Genomic DNA, 16840 nt, shown 5'->3' on the forward strand with positions numbered 1-16840 from the left:
CGTTATTACAAAGCGACACAGCTGCAGACTATTGGAATGGGCTAAGCCAGAGTCTGAGAAGAGCTGGCTATTTATGGAACGCGTGTTGGCAAAAAAAAAAACCCTATGGAAGGTCCCATTCCTTCGCACGGCTACTAGACCCCCTGGGCTATATGGCTCCGCTATAGCTCGTGCCACGCTGAAAGCATGGGATGACACTGCTCTCTGCAATGGCTTGACATCTTTTCGCCCCACACTCCTATCACAGAAAATCCAGATCTCTCCCCAGACCTTAACTGGGAGGCATTCTGTCAGTGGGACAAAGCTAGACATAGGTCTATCGGTTATGTTTTTTGACCTCAACAGCCCTTGATCCTTTGAGGACTTTAGATCTGACTCCCCCATACCAGATACCAAATGCTACCATTACATGCAAATCAGACATTGGGTCCTGCAACCACAAATCCGCCTGGGAGTGGAGCGGCTCCTCACCCGATAAGAGCACTGGCTACTCTCAAAGCACTCCTCTAAACGACGGATTACAGAACTATCACATTCCTAGTCCACCACAATCAGCAGCTAAGTCGGCAGGACAAAGACTGAGAGGCTGAACTTGGCCGGGTCCTGACACCTAAAGAATGTCAGAACGTTTATTATAGGGCCCTACACTTGGCAGGCAATACATCTAGCATTGAAAAAGCCACTAAACTCATGACATACTGGTATCTTACACCCTCCTGACTCCATAAATGCGACCCTACTTGCTGGAGGGGATGTGATGCTGAGGCACACTCCTCCGCCTCCTGTGGCAATGACCCTTCCTCACCACATGCAGGACGCAAGTGCTAGATGAGATAGATGGCCACTTCGATACCACACTCCAACGCTTCCCTCATATGTGGTCCTTGGGTTATCAGATACTTACCTTCCTTTCCTCCCCCCCCCCCCCGTAGGGGTAAGCAACTGGGTATAGCCCTAGGGGCGGCACTACAGAACATACTGTCACATTGGGGCACAGATAGAATAAAGATGCAGGGGTGGCTACATTGACTATGGTATGTAGCACATCTCTATCACTTCAGGGCGATTGGGCTTCTTTTGCTGAGGTGTAGCAGTCTTTTGTCGCTTTGTTGTGCATCGAGTTCCGGGAATTGTCCTGCCCTCGATACTTGCAACTGCACCTCCTTCCTGAAATGAGTCAAAGTACAAACTAAACATCGCAATCCGGCCCATTCAGATGCTAGGTCTATGTTTTGATCTGTTGCCAGCACCAGTTATACGGGGGAGGAGACGGGAGGTGGGCAGGGAGGGTGGTAATAAGGGGGGGGGGGGGGGGGGGTTGGTTCACCTGGGAGGTTTTGGTTTTGGATGCTCTGCGCAGCACTGCCATATCTGATGGCCTATGACATAGGCCTCCCCACTCAATGCATCTCGTTTGTTGACAATTCAATAAAAAGATTTCAAACTACAATATCTAAGATAATCGTATGATTAGACATGGGCATAATTTGCAGAGTTTGATTTTTTCGAATTACATTAAAATTCTGCAGAATTCCACAACAGGGAAGAGTGGTCATTTTGCACTATTTTCTTGGAACAAGATAAACCCTCTCTTCCAAAAATGGATGCACGGATGGATTTTATGCCAAGAAAAAAGTGCAGCCAAATACCACTGGCTCCCTGCATACGCTGCAGTGATTAAAACTTTCAATCACAGCCTTTAATAAGGTCTCTGCCGAGTGGTTTCATAATTTTCAATTCCACCGGCGGAGCTTTTAATTTACCATCAATTTTCTCTATTTGCATACAATGCTTCATTCAATGGAATTATGTACTTCCACTGTTGAACTACCCTTAAAATGAAAACACAAGGAGATGGACAGAGCGCGGAAACCTTTCACTCACCCCCAGTCACAGATCCGGGTTGAATCCATCATTGTTCTTCAGCTCACTTCGCCACCCCAGTTCAGATCTAGCCATATGTAAATCAGCCTTGGCACTGTGCAACATGGGAACAGTCCAGCCCGAACTGCCAAGCTAGGTTTTCCCTGGACTGGAAACAAGAATGCTGGGACCAGTTTCAGGGTAACACCCCCTAATCAGCCAGGCTAGCTTGAATCCAGTGGCAAAGTGAGCAAGGGTCAACATCAGGCTGTGCAAAGGGTGGTATCTTGATGCTATTAAATAACACCTTGAAACTTAAAGTTCTATCCGTTTGTAATGATACATGATATTGCACTTAATAAGGGGTAATACCTCGCTCTCAAATTACTACAATAATAATTGTGTATGTGAAATGGCAAAAGTTGCTGATTTGTTGGAAGGGAAATTAACTGTAGCAACCCAGAATTGTAAGAAGGCACCCAGTATTCTTTGGGTGGGTGACCTCAACGCGCATGGCTGCCCTTAAAAACCCAATACGAATTGTGGATTACTCAATGAAGAAGGGGGTATTGTGCACACTTTATCCACAATCCATATGGTGAGGCCCTTAACAGACTCACTTTTACGCAAAATTTAGAAATAATGAATCCTATTAACGAGTCCTCAGGTCAGTTACAATATACTTTTGGATCTACCTCCCGTGGATCGACCATTGATTATGTAATTACCTCAGCATCCCTTAATAAGTCTAACATTGACCCAAAAGTAATTTTCCCTAGTTTCAGAGACCACACGGCTATTACTGGTCACCTGACTTGGAAAGGGATACAGGCCAAACAAATAACACCCATAACCACGAATAACTAGGAAAAATGGCACCGTGTTAAAATGGTGCAAAATTGATCAGGAAAAACGTCCCCTCATTAGTTTCAAATCAGTATAATGAAATCATGACATGCCTTGAACCGATTAACAATTAAAGTAAGATTGTGACAGCCTTCGAGTCATTACCGCGTGAGATAAAAAATAAACGACGAACAGCATGGCAGCCAATCCCCCATGGTGGTTTAACCAAATTTGTACCAGAGCGCTCTCAAACCTACACAAGGCCATTAGGACCACCCCAAGACAGGGCACAGGTTAAGCTATCACGGGAGCTTTATAAAGACGCTAAGAAAGCCAGTCTACAAACACTGAAAGAGAAAGCTTAGGAACAACTTCAGCAGGCTTCTACTACAAAAAAAGTCAAGGGAATTTTAGTTAATGCCCCATTTCTGAAATCATCCCTTGACCCCAACCTAGTGAGTCATGTGGATGAAGATTCATGGCTAATTTACTTTTCAAATATATTTGGAACTGGGAGCAAGGACGGCAGCAGCCCGTGAATACCATTAATCTTAATGCACCCCTTGTTCTTATTTTTAGCCTCTTTGAGGTAATAAACTCTTTCTGAATATACAAATAAGGCCCCTGGGCCAGATGACACCCAATAGACTTTCACTGCGCTCTGGGACCCAGTTCTGACCAATGTTTTTAACTCATCCCGCCCACATAGGATCAGGGTGCAGAATAATAGTGGCCCCTGCCCCTTGAAAGTTAAATGCACCCTTACGCATATTTTTACGGATTGCGTCCTTTATTATGCAAATTAAATTAAGTTTTTAAAACCCTTGTTTTTTTAAATATGATGCTCTCCATAGGAATAAAGCTGTGGAGTTATTGTCTGAAATGCATTATCTTGATGTGGCAGTTGAATTGCTCGGTTTTTACGGTCTGTCAAACAATTTTAATTATGAAATGTAGGGGGGTGGGGGTAGGGGAGCTAGGACGGGGGTCCTTTAATGTTTTAACAGTAAAAGGTGCCTTGTTTTAGAATGTTTTATAGACAAATGTCTATATAAACTTGTTTTTGAAACTGAGCATTTTTAACGTAATGGCTAAAGTTGGCCCACTGGAGTCATGGTGAAAATCTATTATAATCATGATATTTGAAAGGGGGGAGAAATCAGAGCCCAAAAATGATGAGCCCATCTCACACCTGGATAGTACGGCTAAACTCATGGGTCGGGTCCTACTGAATAGACTGGAGGAATGGGCTACTAGCAACAATGTCCTAAACCCTACCCAGTATGGCTTTACGAAGGGAAAAGGGACCCAGGACCAATGTTGAAATCGGAGTTTGCTCATTGACAAATAGTCACAATCCAATCAAGGCAAGCTTTACTTGGCCTTTATGGATCTCTCAGCAGCTTTTGACTGCGTGGCTCATCTGTGGAGAATTATTTAGGATGTGGGGGGCAACGAGGATTTTTTTTTTTTATTTTTTTAATCAGACAACTATATTCCAGGGAAGCGGCTTGTGTCCGCTATGGAAAGCAGGGAGAGTTCACTAGACTGTTCCCTATCAACAGAGGAGTCCGCCAGGGGTGTGTTCTCTCGCTCAGTTTCTCTTCTCTTTGTAAACCAACGGAGTTGCTACATTCTCATCCTGCTCTATGCAGATTATGTGGTTTTAGTAGTGCCTACAGGCCTTGCACTTCAGAGGCTTTTAGACACCCATGTTAACTTTATGTATAAATTAGATTTGCAAACTAACGTTACAAAATCTTTTATTTTAGTGACTAGGCAGAAGGCAAAGAAACCCTCATTTTATAGAGAGCCGGAGAGTGGCTCAGACAGACTTTCTTCTACTTAGGGATGAAGTTCGATAGAGCGCTATCTTGGTCCTAAATGCTGAGAAATAGGGGCTTAATGTCAGAAAAAAGTATTGGAGCTTTACTTTTTTACCAAAACGTTAGGTTCAAAAACCTCAAGACGTTATAAAAAAGATTTAGCTAAGCCCACTGCAGTAGCAACCTATGGAGCGGGTGTCTGGGGACATACAAAGCACACTTCACTACAATCAGTGGAAGATATTTTTGGGGAGAATCTGGTAGACCTCCCTAAAAGTAGTTCTAACTATAACTGCCATATTGATTTGGCCGTTCCTTACATATCAGACCAGATCTCCCTGGCCCCAATCCTCTTCTAGTATTCTATATGGAGCAGGAACTCTGATGATCTAACCCAGCAGTTCCTGGTGGACTGCGCAAGAAAAAAAAAAAAAATGAATATCTCGTAGCTATTGTATGTTAAAAACTAGCCTGATCTATTTCGGTTTAAAAACCTCGTGGTCTAAAGTTAAGTTTTTTTTTTAATTTAATGGCAGTAAAAAAGGAATCGAAGCAACGGTTCCAAATACATGGTGCGATTATATTGCGCTGGACCATTATTAATTGAGGAGCAATTTTCATATCTGATGGCTATGATAAACTCGCACCACAGATGTATACTGTTTAGATTAAACTTAATTCCCTTGGATACCCATCAGGCATTTTCCCCATTACAAGCTTTACGGCTCCACCCACCCAATCCGACTCATTTTATTCTTCTTTAAGTTTTATACGGAATGACAAAAGATGTATTCTGCCAACGCGCATACAATTTTAGACAATGTCTTGGTCTGTTTTTTAAAATCGTTGCCAGATCATTTTATCATTGTGTAAGCATCTTTTTTATGTCTTTCCTTAAGCACCAGAAGACTGTACAATCCCCGGGAATGAATCATATCGATGAATTATGTCTTATTTATGAGCTGTAAACAGCTCGAAAAGTAATTTCTGATTTCATGATTGAAAGACACAGATACCATAACAGTCTCAAGACTGAACATTATCACTTCAGTTACAAACAAAACACAAATACCATAACATAAGAAAACACAAACTGCATTATAATGACAGGGAGGCATTAACACTCTTTACATTACTACTATAAAACCACAAGTAGGCTGAATCGACATTTCAGCCGATCTACTGAGTATTTGAGCACATGGTTGCACCTCATTCTATGAAAAGCCCTTAATTGTGTTTTAGGTAAAATACATATGCAAACTCCGATCATGCTTCCAAGCTACATTGACGGAATAAAATATTTTGTTCCCAAATATGTTAACCTTTAACCAGAAATCCTTGAATCACACTCCAGAACCGAACCAAAAAAGCATGTAAAAATTGAGCACTTCACGACTAAAGAGGGCAACAAAGTACAAAGTAGCTTCCAAGCCTACGATTAAGAACGAACTATAGGCCACGCACCCAGTATGAAAAGCAGTAAATAAACGACAATACAGTATTTTAAGAGTTACAAACGCCTCGAAAGAAAATGCTCCCACACACTCCCTACAGTACTGAAGGGGGAAGAGTTTACCTGCAACTCCTCCCACTCCGTTAATACAGAGCAGCATGGCAGGAAGGGTCTTTGACGTAGTGACGATAAATGGGGATGTGTTGCTGCCCCCTCAACATCACCGTTTCCCCCCACCACTTTTTTTTTTAAGTGCCTTGAGAATAGGGGCACAGCTTCTAAATTAGTGGCAACCCTGTGCTCGGATGCCTCCAATATTAATAACCGGTATACTGCAGAGAGACAATGAACTGTTCCCTATGTACGGGAACAATATAAGTGCTGTTAATGTGTTATGAACGCCACTGTTGCCATTCCCACTGGCTGAGTAAGTATAAAGGAACTCCTCAACAAAAGCAAACGTTGATGGATAGATCCTCTTTGGGTGGTTAATATCCCACAGCTGAAAGAGACTTGAAGGTATGGTTATAGGTAATCAACAAGAGTTACTGTCACCTTTATTGTGGACAAAGTGGACGAATAACAGCAAACAACTTGAATTCCCAGTTGTGATCTCCTTTAAAGTGTCAAGAAGAGTCTAATGAGGACAATGAAATCCCCTTCCAATATATCGCACCGGCAGGGGTTAGAACTCACGTTCTGAGGCGGAAGCACACTGCCCCACGTCAACCAAAAGAAAACACGCGACCGTACTAAGAAAGGAGAAGGTGCGCTAACCTCCCCTTCTTTGTCCCAACACTTCACCTACACCGGGAGCACAGTTTTCTCACCTCGGGCGGCTCCCCTGTCCCCTCGCGAGGCTCACTCTTTCGGTTTTTCGCTTGTTTGCCTACAAAATGGCGCCGGAGGTCGCGCGCCCACGTCGCGGCCTTTCCCCTCCCCGCTTCTATTTCAGCCGCTGAAACGCCCCGCCTACATCCCTCCACCTTCTTGCCCGCTTTGCTCTAGCGCACGCGTAATAACAATCAAACAAAACTACTGGCGACCAATCCAGGGCTACGGTGTGCAGTCTCGCGCCTGCGCTCGAGCTTGCTGCCCAATAGTGAAAGAGAAAAATATTCATTGCGTTACCCCTTCCCAGTGTTTCTGGGTCGCACCTCGCTTTCTTCCAACAGCTTCCGCGCCTGCGCAGAAAAGACCCCTACCCATTGGACGAAATGACTCTTTTCTTCCTGAGCTGTCTGAACCACCGACAGGAAGTAGAGTGGACTGTACCATCATGTCCAGAAAAGCCAGGGGTGTTTCATTTTTTTCAAGTGAAGCTCTCTCTAACGTTGCAACAGTAACTTCTACTTCCGTTCTTCCCAAAACTAATGACGGGAAATTATTGTTCAGTACACACCCTGTGGTATAGCGTATTTTTTCCAGTGTCACAAATCAAATCTCCTGTTTACCAAAGCCTATCCTACTCCTTTCACTAAACTATAAAGATGTGCGTTTTCTTTCATCACCCCTTGTGAAGAATGGTTGGTTTCTTCTGCTATATTGCTGAATGGGCGAGGCAAAACAGGATCCTGTAAACTATCAGTGGTGGTCTGTCGTTCGTGCAATGCGTCCGCTGCTTACAAGGAGGGACCGGTGCAGTGTTTGCACCTCACCTGGAAATCGTCGCAATTGTGAATAGTCATTCTATGTCAGGACCGGAGGCTTCTGATTATGCTGTCTCCATTTCTTTACTGATCTCACAGCAGCCAATGAAAAATGAACTACACAAGTAAAAAACATTATATCCCATGAGGCTTTGAACCATGCCTCCTCATAACAGCCAATGGCAACATGTCAAGGTACACAAACTAGAGAGACACCTTCTTGGCTTCCTCTTTCTTTGCTGCTCCGCAGTCAAGATAAGTGTCTCTCTATATTTGTCTACTTTGACTTTGTGCATAGACTGTTATTGCCTTACTGGTGTTTTTATTATTGGCTTTTACTTGAATATGCCTGTTTGTTACACGTTGCTATTGCTCCATTCTGTGCAGCGCAATGTTTACTTTCCCCTTTAACCCAAGCGCTATTCTCTAACGCTCGTTTAGGGCTACCTGCTGCCTTTTCCTCCAAACGCGTGTTGGGCTTTCCTTTTCCCTGCATTTTCGACCCGTGGCGCTGCCGCCAGCACTGCTGGCTGTTCCGTTCGCGGTTCCGCGTTCGGAGGGGTTTGGCCCCCCTCCCCCCGCAGGGAGCGAGGCACACGCTGGAGCCCGATCGGGTTTCCTGCGTGCGTCTCGGGAGCTAGCACGCGCCCGTGTATGAGTGCAGCTCCCTTCATTCACTGCCGGACCGACGCCCTGCCCCGGGTTGAAAAGGGGAGATACGCAGCTGGCATTTGGAGCCGAGTACGGGCCGTTTTGAGACCTCTTAAGGCAGGGCTTGGTTTTACGATTGCAGGGACATTAACCCTTGAGTTACAGGTCCTTGAGGACATCATTTTTGGAACTTCTGCTTGGTAAGGCAGGTGGGAATACTTTCTCCCCCATTAGACCTGTTTTGTGCAGGTTCTTACTATATTCCTGTGTGGGGTTTTTCAGTGCTCATTAGCTCCTTTGCCCTGGCATTGCTCCCATCTGACACCCTAACTTGTGGAAGTGTGGGTTGGTAATTGTGCTTCCCTCTGGGGATATTTTGATTGAATATTCATATTCACACGAAGTATGGCAGACTGTGAGTTCTACCAGGAGGAGGTAGCTGCGTGTGAGGATCGGGGGGATGACGTTTATCACTATGACGATTCCATGGATGACATGATTGATAAGAAATTGGATGCTAAGCTAGATAAGGCACTCTCCTCCTCCTTATTACCTATTGCCCAGAAATTAGATCGTCTTGTTGCTCCTAACCCTTCTCCCTCTGGCACTTGCCCTGCCTCAGCGCCCCTTCTCCCTTCCGAACCCCCTGGAATTCCTTGGCCACATGCACATTCTTACTCCAAGCTCTATAAATCCAATTAGCAGACCCGAGAGGGCGCCCCAGCTCCCCTGCTTAGTCCTTCCTTCCCCATCCCTATTCATGATACCACTGCTGATCTCGACACAGACTCTTCTCAGGAGTCTAGGCCTCGCAAATGCGCTAAGAAGCGCAAGCATTCTTCTTCTCCTGTCCAACCCTCCCCTTTCCTGTTTGACCCCTCCGGTATTGTGCACCCCCGATCTGACAATTGGGTTCCACCCCAGGCGGTGGCCGATTACATGCACACTCATCTACGTAAAAGTTTTGATAAGGATGTGAGGGCCCGCCTTAAATCCGAATGCCCTGACCTGACTTAGCTCATAAGGTGGCGATTACCCCCGACATAGATTCTTCCATGACCACCTTCCTAAAAAAGTACAAGAAGGATCCGAAGAAAGGGATCGACCGCGTCCTTCGGGCGTGTCAAGATAAGATTCTTGACCTTGCAGGCCCCTTGGCCAAAATTCTGTAGTTGGCCCTACAGGCACAAGAGACCAGGGCTGCTATTCACCTCGAAGTCTTGGCTGGTTGGGCTCAAAGGGCAATCTGCATGCTGGGTAATGCTAACTGCGCCCTGGCCTCCGAACGGCGCAAGTCTGTCCTCCTAAGGATTGATCCACAAAGGGTGGAGCTGGCCACGGCCGAACCGGGCCCGCTAGCGGAAGGGCAGCTCTTTGGTGAGAAATTCGTAAAGGACGTTGCCAAACTTGTGAGCACCTTCGCCTCACTCGACAAGTCACAATCCTCGTTGAAGAGAGTGTTTCATCAGGTCTCTGGTAGGGCCGGGCGTGGCAGAGGACGCTCGACCAGCCGCTATTCCAACCCCAGTCCTCAACGAGGTTTCGCTCCCAGACGCAGGGGTTATACCCAAGAGCCGGAGCAGGCTGGCTTCTATCCCTCCAGATCTAGAGGATACGGGGGCCGCTTCAACAGAGGTGTCAACCGAGGCTACAAAAACTTTGACTCCCAGTCTTCTGGTAAGTCCTATGTGTCCTACGATTCCCCTGGGGGCAGATTATTGCATTTTGTGGTAAATTGGGCTTGCCTCACCACAGATGTTTGGATCTTGCAGACAGTTCAGGGCTACCAGATAGAATTTCTGGACTCCCCAAGTCAACTGATTCCTCCTCGACCTCTCCTTTTTTCCCTTCGAGAACAGAATTTTATAGACTCTGAACTTCAAGAACTTTTGGCCAAGCAGACTATTGCCGTAGGGTCCTTCATTCCCGGAGGATTTTGCAGCAACGTCTTCTTGGTGCAAAAGAAAGGAGGGGGTCAGAGACTAGTGTTGAACCTCAGAGATTTCAACCCCTTTGTAGTCTACAGGCATTTCAAGATGGAGGGCATCCATCTTCTAAGGGATCTCCTGTTGGAGAAGGACTGGATGGTCCGGTTGGACTTGAAAGATGCCTACGACACGGTCCCAGTTTGCCCCTCTCATCAGTAATGTTTTCAATTTCAATAGAAAGGACAATGGTACCGCTATCGTACGCTCCCCTTTGGCCTGTCGTCAGCCCTGTGGGTTTTCACCAAACTATTGAAACCCGTAACCTCCCGCCTTCGGGAAATGGGGGTGCGCATGATTGTCTACCTCGACGATATGTTGCTCCTGGCTCAAGATCGAAATCTTCTCACTCATTTGGAGTGGACGATGACCCTCTGACAGGATCTGGGCTTTGTCATAAACATCAAGAAGTCAATGATAAGTCCGAGCCAACAGATAGAATTCCTGGGCTTTCAAATAAACTCAGTCTTTGCGCAACTTCTCCTCCCTCTGCCCAAGATCAGGTCCAGAAAAAGAGAAATCAAAACCACTCCGTCAAAACAAATGATTTCCTTGAGAGTGCTGGCGAGGATTGTGGGCCTTCTGGCCTCCTCCATTCAAGCCATTTTCCCAGGCCCTCTACATTATCGGGCTCTTCAGCGCCTCAAGATCTATTACATTCAGAAGAAGTTTCATTACGACCACCTCATTCCCTTGTCTCCAGACGCTCGAGAGGAGCTTCTTTGGTGGCTGGAACACATGTCGGCCTGGAATGGAAGGGCGATTTTTGGCGCCTCCCCAGACGTCATTATCGAATCCGACGCCAGCCGCTGGGGCTGGGTCGCTCGATGTGGAGACTTTTCCACAGGCGGACGATGGTCTGCAGACGAGTTAAGGTTGCACATCAACTGCCTCGAGTTGCTAGCAGGCTCTTTTGCGATAAGGACAATATCTCCCCTGAAGAGCAATTGTTGCATCCTCCTCCGGATGGACAATGTCTTGGCGGTGAGATATATCAACCGACTAGGAGGGACGAAGTCACAGATGTTGGTCCACATAGTGAAGGAGTTCTGGCATTTCTGTCTAAATCACAAGATCACGGTCATAGCAGAATACCTGCCGGGCAAACTCAATCAGGTGGCAGATTGGAACTCCAGGTTCCTCAGGGATTACAGTGATTGGAGGCTTCACCCCATGCTGTTCGCAGAGATCATGAGTATGCGAGGCCCCTGCAAGATAGACCTATTTGCCTTTCGCCTCAATGCTCTGATTCCGTTTTTCTTCAGTTGGAGACCGGATCCAATGGCGATGGGAACAGATGCGTTCCATCATCATTGGGGTCCGCAGAAGAATTATGCCTTCCCTCCCTTTGCCTTGTTCCCGAGAGTGGCGGCCTTAATCCGTCGTCCGGCGGCTTCAATAGTGTTGGTGACACTGTTGTGGAAGACTCAGTCGTGGTTTCCCACGCTATTGGAGTTGTCTGTGGATCTTCCGTTTCAGCTTCCGATTTTCCCGACGCTTCTCCAGGACCCAGTGGGGGCTTGCCATCCGTTGGTCCTGCAGAACCAATTATCTCTCTTGGTGTGGACGCTTTCAGGAGACACAAGAGCATTGAAGACCTTTCACAAGCGGCTGCCGGTTTTATACGACAAGCTTGGGTTCCATCCACCCGCAAACGATATTCAGCTTCCTGGAAGCGATGGGTGGGTTGGTGCCTTCGACGGTAGGTGGATCCCGTGGGATCAGATGTGACCGAGATTTTGAATTTTCTGTCCGAGTCTGCAGAATCAGGCTTTGCCTACAGGTCGGTTAATAACTTCAGGTCAGCAATTTCGGCAGGTCATGACTCTATTGATGGTAAACCGGTGGGGATGCATCCCCTAGTGTGCAAGTTACTTAAAGGGGTTAGGGTGGCCAACCCTCCTCGCCCCAGATATTCGACCTTATGGGACGTTTCTAAGATACTCTCATTACTTGAGTGTTGGCCAGATAATCCAGACCTTTCCTTGAAACAATTATCGGCCAAACTCACCATGCTGTATGTTTAATCTCCTGTCGCAGAGTCTCAGATGTGCGAGCTCTGGATCTGGCAAGCAGAATATTTTCTCCGCAGGGTGTCTCCTTTATCATCACGAGACAGACAAAAACAATGTCACGTTCGGTAGAGTATCCTGCTTTCCCTCATAATAATTAGTTATGTGTTTTGCATTGTTTGAAATGTTATGAAGAACGCACTCTTGCCCATAGATCTGATCCACTGGGTAAATTATTACTTGTGATCCAAAAGCCTTATAGACCGGTATCAGCTGCCACCTTGGCCAGGTGGGTGATGTCAGAAGCGGGCATTGATGTTTCTGTATATGGTGCTCATTCCGCTAGAGGAGCTATGGCCTCTAAAGCATACATGTTGGGATCTCGCTTAGAGGATATCCTGAAAGTGGGTGACTGATCTACGGATTCAATGTTTAAAGTGTTTTATTACAAGCCTATATCTCATGTTTCTTCTGTTGTTATTGATGAGCTTTGAACCAGCATAATCAGAAGCCTCCGGTCCTGACATAGAATACAAAATTTTCCAGCTATCCCAACAAGAATTTTAGATTCTATTAAGGACACGGAGGCGAGGATTATCCCACCCGTTGGGACAGTTATTCAACTGTTAAGTTGTATTATTGTTATGTTCATAACAGTGTTAATGCCCACCCTAAAACAATCATGTATGTGGGTTCCCTATTTTCAACCTTGTTTCTATTTTCAGGAAATGACTCTAACAAGAACTGAAGTGATACTCAGCTGGAGATGGATCACCTCCTTATGAGAAGATGTTAATCACAGGACTTGTGGACTATATTCTCCGTTGAGAATACAAAGGAACTGTTTATCTCTCCGTTGAGAGTTGGGTCTGTGTTTTTTTGTTCGTACTTATGGACTGGTGTTCGCAAAGAAAGAGGAAGCCAAGAAGGTGTCTCTCTATTTTGTGTAGTTTGACATGTTGCCATTGGCTGTTATGAGGAGGCGTAGTTCAAAGCCTCATGGGATATGATGTTTTTTACTTGTGTAGTTCATTGTTCATTGGCTGCTGTGAGATCAGTAAAGAAATTGAGACAGCATAATCCTCGCCTCCGTGTCCTTAATAGAATCTAAAATTCTTGACACCTAGAGTTAGTACTGAGGCCATTTCAGACGGGAGCTAGCCAAATTAAAGCCATTTGTATCTTCAAAAATCGGGAGTCTCTCGCTTGAAGCGGGTCTATAATTACCATATATGCTGTTTAGCGACTCGGCATGTATTTTATGTGTTCCATTTAGTAAGTGTGAATTGGATATCAGTAGTTCTTTTTTCTATTTTTCTTTTTTAGGAGGTGTATGGAATTTTTCATTTGGAAATTTCAGATCCATGTAAGCTTTCAGAGACTAGAGAAACAAGCATTGCCACAGCCATAGGTCTCGCCTATGGGACCATATAAGTGTTTAGCCAGAGCTATTGGTTTTGCCAAAGTCTATAAGCTATGTTGTAGAGCATTAAGGCTGCTCTGCAGCATGTTGAAAAGTTTTATTAAAAAAGCGTTAAAAGCATTTTTGATACCTTATATCTAACCAAGAAGACAATATGTACAACTGAATGACCCTATTAAAAAAATAACACTGAACATTTTTTCTAGTTCTTTTGTCTTTGCAATGCTGGCAACTTATTCCTGACTGTTCTAATACTTGTTTGTTATAGCTTTTTTTGTGCTATGGGCGGGGCAAAGAAAAACGGGAGTGTGGAGGTTGGGAAATAGTACCTGAATTACAACACGAGCATTGGAAGGACACTAGGGGCGAATCAACAGATGCCAGATTCTGAGGGTAGACAGAGGTGGTGGTGTGCTGGTCCGGAGGTGAATGATGCTGAGTCATGCTGAGGTAGTTGTGCACTGGTGCTTATGTGGTGATGCGTTGACGCTGAAGTGCGTTGATGCTGAGGTGGTGGTGTACTTGTGAGGAGGTGGGGCTGAGTGATGATGCTTTGGTGGTGCTCAGGTGATGCTGTGCTGGTTCTCGGGTGGTGCTGAGGTGATGCTGCACTGGTGCTGCGTTGGTACTCAGGCGGGCCTGGGGTAATGCTGAGGAGATTCGCTGGTGCTGAGTGATGCTGCTGTGAAGCTGAGATACTGCTGCGCTGGTAGTGAGGTGGTGCGCTGTGGCTGAGTAATGCTGAAGTGGTTCTCTACAATGCTGAGGTGGTTCTGTGCAATGCTGCGGAGCAGGAGGACGGAGACCGGAGCATCGAGAGCGAGAGACGAGACCCGGGAGCCGAAGAAGCCGAGAGAGAGCCAGGAGGCGAGGACCGCGCTGCGCCCTGCAAGGGACCCGGAAGTTCCTGGCTACAACAGGTACGGAGTCGTATCCTGGGTCCCGGAAAGCGGGTTTGCGCTAAAGCGGGGGACACCGCGTGGTAGCCCGCGGACGGTTCATCCACGGCTACCACCCTGTTGGGCTACTGTTTGGTGTGGGGACTTTTGGTACACGCACGCTCCTTCCTTTTTTTTTGCGGTGTCCCTCACATACCCTGCCCCAAGACTGACAGATCAATTCTTGAAACCTGAGAGCGCTTTCTTTATTTTTTGTTCTATGTGCCGAGCCTACCTCCCCCACCGGTGACGTAACCAGGGAAAACGGGAGGGAACCTTGAGGACCGAGAACGGAGGCGAAAGACCAGGACCCCAACGATCCAGCAACCCCTGGAGGACTGACCAAAAGCTCAGAACCCCTGTCAAGCCTTTACATTAAAAACAAGTCTCTTAACACCACAGGTCTAACGTCCTTATTTACGCTGCCCGGGGAGGGAAAACCCCACAACTTGGTGGAGAATGCGGGCATAAGAGCGCAGGACTAGGACTCCTGATGGAAGCGCTCATTCAGCACCTGGTAGAGGGGCAGCGTAAACTAGAATGGGCCGTAGAACGACAGTTGACCAGCGCCCAGGCCGACAGAGACACGTTCAAGGACCAGATGAAAGCACAATTGGATGCGCTGTCCCGGGTTGTTGATGAGATGCCCTCTGGTCCAGTTGGACAAGCGCCTATTGCTCGTCCAGTGCCTTTCCCACAGTCTCCTTACAAAAGTATGTCCCCGGTGAGGATCCCGATGCCTTCCTCATAAACTTCGAAAGAGCAGCTAGAGCTGCGGGATGCCCAAAGAGAAGTGGCCTTTCTTCCTGGCACCCCTGCTCTCCGGTAAAGCACAAGCCGCATACCAGTTGGCCAATGAGGGGGGAGATGTCCCATACGATGACATCAAGCAGGTGATTCTGGAACATCTAGGAATGGACGCCGAAGCGTACAGACTGCGATTCCGTCGCGAAAAGGGCGCTACCGGCGACACCACTAATACCTTGTATCTAAAGCTGAAGATGGCCGCAGAAAAGTGGCTACGGCCGAACGATCTTACGAAAACCGAGATCATGAACGCCGTCATCTTGGAGCAGTTTTTGGAGGCTTTGCCCTTTGCCACACAGCGTTGGCTACGTCAACATGCCGGACTCACCATAGACAGGGCCGTAGAAATGGCCACCTCATATGTCAGAGCACAGCCTCGTCCTTTAACCTGGGAACCCGAAAAAGGTCTACGTCCCTCCACTCTACCTCGTAGACCTCTTCGTCCCATCAAGGAACCAGAAAAGGTCAGGGCACTACGGCCAGAACCCCTGGTCCCTCGACAACCACAGTGTTTCGAGTGTGGCGAGTGGGGACATATCGCCCGGGTTTGTCCTCGAAGGAAATCGGAGGAACCAATGGATGTTAGTTACGGACCCCGCAACATGTTGTATTCCACCGAGATGGGAGCAGCCTACTACGTAAGTCTCCGGGTAAACACATTCACCGTGGCAGCCTTGTTGGACTCAGGGTGTAGACAGTCCATGATTAAAAGCTGTTTTGTCTCCCCCAACCAAAGGGTCTCGGGTGGGCAGGTAGCTATTAGGTGCATTCATGGGGATGTGCGATGTTATCCCACCGCCCGGGTACCCCTTTCTTGTCCCGGGACAACAGGGTCCCGCTACGTCACCGTAGGCTTATTAGACACTCTTCCTGAGGATCTCATACTAGGTACGGATAACCCAGAGTTTTTGTCCCTCTTCTGGAAGACCACCGAAACCCCGCGCAATCCAGTTCCCGGTCTCTTGGCCCAGGAGCCATGGGCTATAGATCGGAATTTCCATATGGCCCAGGTTAATGATCCTACGCTCCTTCACGCCTGGCAGCAGGCCAAAAAGCCCCCGGCACAACGGATGGGAACATACCCCTGCTTTTCCATCAAAAAGGGACTCTTATACCCCCTCCCTCATGCCCAGGCTCCCTCACAACTCCTGGTACCTAAGCCTTTCAGAGAACAGGTATTGTTTTTTGCGCATAGTCATTTGTTGGCCGGCCATATGGGAGCCCAGAAAACCACCGACACTATACTACGGCACTTCTATTGGCCCGGCATATATGCGGAAATTAAGTCCTATTGCCAGAGCTGTCCAGTCTGTCAGCTCAAGAATCCATACCAACCCCCACGAGCCCCGCTCCAGCCCCTTCCAATCGTGGGACAACCCTTTGAAAG

The 16840-nt window shown here is 47.0% G+C and overlaps 1 protein-coding gene and 1 long non-coding RNA gene across 11 annotated transcripts in view; one reads left to right on the forward strand and one right to left on the reverse strand.

The window, feature by feature from the left end:
* CNOT1 (CCR4-NOT transcription complex subunit 1) overlaps nucleotides 1-7221 on the reverse strand; it is a 1579387-nt gene extending 1572166 nt beyond the window's left edge. For 8 of the 10 annotated variants that reach the window (XM_085638201.1, XM_085638199.1, XM_085638197.1 and 5 more), the window contains exon 1: nucleotides 6819-6994. The gene's annotated coding sequence lies outside the window, so the exon portion shown is untranslated. Of the gene's footprint in view, nucleotides 1-6818; nucleotides 6995-7119 lie in introns of those variants that run through there. The other 2 variants (XM_085638198.1, XM_085638193.1) reach the window with 2 other exon arrangements.
* Nucleotides 7222-8260: 1039 nt separating this feature from the next.
* LOC146773033 (uncharacterized) lies at nucleotides 8261-13362 on the forward strand. Its single transcript, XR_014971943.1, has 2 exons — nucleotides 8261-8488; nucleotides 13011-13362. It is a non-coding gene; the product is annotated as an uncharacterized LOC146773033 (long non-coding RNA).
* Nucleotides 13363-16840: the final 3478 nt, after the last annotated feature.

The sequence above is a fragment of the Triturus cristatus genome, chromosome 12 (assembly GCF_964204655.1).
Source record: "Triturus cristatus chromosome 12, aTriCri1.1, whole genome shotgun sequence".
Taxonomy (NCBI): Eukaryota; Metazoa; Chordata; class Amphibia; order Caudata; family Salamandridae; genus Triturus; species Triturus cristatus.